Source organism: Etheostoma cragini, chromosome 23 (assembly GCF_013103735.1).
Source record: "Etheostoma cragini isolate CJK2018 chromosome 23, CSU_Ecrag_1.0, whole genome shotgun sequence".
NCBI lineage: Eukaryota > Metazoa > Chordata > Actinopteri > Perciformes > Percidae > Etheostoma > Etheostoma cragini.
In genome coordinates, this window is record NC_048429.1 from 2087289 (window position 1) to 2090460 (window position 3172).

A 3172-nucleotide genomic window follows, 5' to 3' on the forward strand; every position below is an offset into this window, starting at 1 on the left:
GTACAATAGCCAGTGTCAGAGGAGCGCCTCTCTCTAACAGTACACTGTCCGCCCTGTGCTCCCTCCACCTTTCACTCCGCCCGCTAAGACAATGAGTAGGTTCACGCTTGCAGCCATGCGGCGTATAAAACGCAGAACTGTCTTGTGTAGATTGCACGCTCCTTCTTTCCCCGAGGTGGTTGGGAGTCGGTGACTCTTCTCAGTACAAAGGAATGAGCGCCTCTTCCATCGCCCCTGTGGCCAAGACTGACAAGGTGTTATTGCAAGCAGACAGAGCTTTAGCTTGTGTGTGTGTAGATGTTTGCGCGAGTGTGTGAAACTCAGCAGGAGAGTGTCCTGGGGCTTGGATTAAGTCGTTGAGTGGATCCACTCCTGCCACAGCCTCTCCATCTCTCTCCCTCTTTCCCTCTTTGTCCTCTTCTTTTTCTCCCTCTCCCTCTCAATTTGAGCCAATTGTTTGCCTTAATGGCTTAACTATTGCTTCCATCACTCCGCTCTCCCTGCAGCACAGGGCCGTGACTGAGGGCTGATCTACACCGAGAGAGTGTATATGTGTGTGTGTGTGCGTGTGTGTGTGTATGCTCAGCCAGACTGCAAAAGAAAAGATTGTCTGTATAGGTCTTTTAAGCAGCGGTTGAGGGCCGTTCCTCCCTCACCTCACACTCACATTAGACAGCAGGCTTGCTCATCCAAACTACAGCTGCGCGATACTGACCATTAAATCTCATTTATTCATTCACTCATCCTCTTCATTTTACATTCACGGCTCTTCAGGCCTCGCTTTTATTTAAGGAATTGTTCAACGTTTTGGCAAACGCACTAATTGGATTTCTTTTGAAAGCTGGAGGTGTGGGGGAAACAAACCGAAAAGTCTCCGTCATGACACAGTCATGACACAGTCATGACACGTGAACCCTAACCCTAATTTCTCATGACAAAACCGAATGACACTTACTAAAAGAAGTGTTATGCCATGAACGTTTAAGACTTGTTATGAATGTATATATAATGTTTATGACACGTACATGACAGCGTCATGTCACTCTTATGCATATATACCTTCAGGCAAAGTGTGACCGGTTTGTGTTCACATTAGCCACTCAGACACCAATGTAGATTATATGACGATATGAGGAACATAATAGATATAATGTTAAATATCGCAATGATGATGTTCGTTGCCATGCGTGACACATATTAAAAGTGTTCTCAATGCTGCGTCTAAAACAAATGCAAGGAAATCATGTCCAACATTCTTTTATCAAACTAAATGAACATTGAATTGCATATAAAAGGCAGCACTAAAAAAAGAGTGACGGTTCAATTTTTAAAGTGCCATATTCTACCAATAAAAAAATCTCTGTCGCGTCTTTTGGGATATATTGCAACCCTTCAGGATAAGTTTATTGCGGCCGTTAATGTTGCGATGACGGGGTCCAGATTGAAAACATTTAAGTGCATAAAAGCTGTCACTGTCCAACAATTAGAATCCTACATGTATGGTCAGAATGTTAAGTAGACGGTATAACGAAAATAAGCGTCTAAGTCTCCATAGATGAAGAGTAAACAGCGATGAGCAACCTGGAATACATTAACAGCCTGCTATCTATCCCCGCTGTTTGCCTTGCTCACAGCTGGACTCCAACAGGCTGCCAGATAGGAACATGCTGCAAGATAGACAGCAGGAGACAGAGAGGACGAGCAAGATGGGGACAAGTGGGATTTAAAAGAGAGCGAGAGAGTGGTGGAGACGGATGCAGACGAGCCAGATCCAGGTCCAGGAGTAAGCACAGCTCAGAGCTCAGCATGAAACCAGGCATTCGTACACACATGCATACACACGTACACATGCATACACACACGAGCTACAGTCGGGGCTGGCCGCGTTGATCCCCTCGCTGTTTATCCCTTCTGTTTCTGCTCTAAAACACACATCTTCTCTGACTCCCTTAACCCCTCTATCGCAGCACGCACACACACACACGCACAAACGCACGCACGCACACACTCTCCAATGGGTTCGTGGAAGGGCCGAGCTGTCACACACTTCTTCTCATTGCAAACGTGTTTGCAGGGTGTGTAACAGTCCCACAGGGGAACTAATCTCGTTGACAAGCAGAGTGAGAAACATCAGTTCCCCCCCGGGGGAGCAGGGCAGCCAAGGTCAGCTAAACACACAAACACACTCTCTCTTAGACACACACATGTACCGACATGTTAGCACACACATGTAGACCTGGGCTGTCACATCTCCTCACACGTACACACCTTGACAGATTCTCCCACAACTTTCACTTGGGGACAAAATGTGGACGACGCTGACAGAGAGGCACAGATAACTCAAGGACTGAGCCAAGGATTTCATTTTAGAGAGGAAATGTATCGTGACGTGATGATCATCTCATTACATCACATTACATGTCATTGTCATTTTTGGTGAATGTGACATCACAGTCTCCCGCCCACTCGTTTAAAGGTACAGTTTCTGAATACGAGCTATGTGCAGTCTCTCTGTGGATGGAACGTTTTGATGCTTTTACAGTTTTTATACAGCACATCAACTGGCTAGATCCCTTGTGTTGTCTTCCTATTGACCATGCAAGTTTTGGTTTTTCGGGGTCGGGGTTCACTTCTTCAGATGTTTTTGTGGATTACTTATGCTTTTTCTTTGACTCTTTTTTTTCCACACATGTTTTTGAAGCTTTTTCAGACATTTTTCTCACTTTTTTCAACGTTATTTTATTAAGTGGTTTTCAAATGTTATAAAATTGATGAAAACATCCAAGTTCAATGAAAGTAGTCAATCAATTATTTTACTTCTGAAGTTGTGTGGAACCATTTTAGTTTGACAAGTTGGTTGAAAGAAACCCAAATTTGTGACATAGAAACCTTTTGAAAATAGGTCAAATTTGATCCGGGGACAACTGGAGAGATATAATAAAAAAAAGACATGTGAACTCACTTCTTAAAATATGGGACCTTAAAGGGACACTTCTCCTCAACAGCATAAAGAAGACTAAGCTAAAACCACACAACTAACTGCACACAAGCAGAGACATACACAACAAAAACACAAACACAGTTCATTCCATTGTCCTGAATATTGTCTGCTGCTGTATCAAACTGGAAACAAGATTAGCAACTGCACCCCAAAACACAATGAGGACCCCCC

At 44.0% G+C, this 3172-nt stretch overlaps 1 protein-coding gene across 24 annotated transcripts in view; it reads right to left on the bottom strand.

Moving 5' to 3' along the window:
* Positions 1-3172, bottom strand: part of celf2 (cugbp, Elav-like family member 2) — a 208795-nt gene that overhangs the window by 89116 nt on the left and 116507 nt on the right. The window lies entirely within an intron of this gene.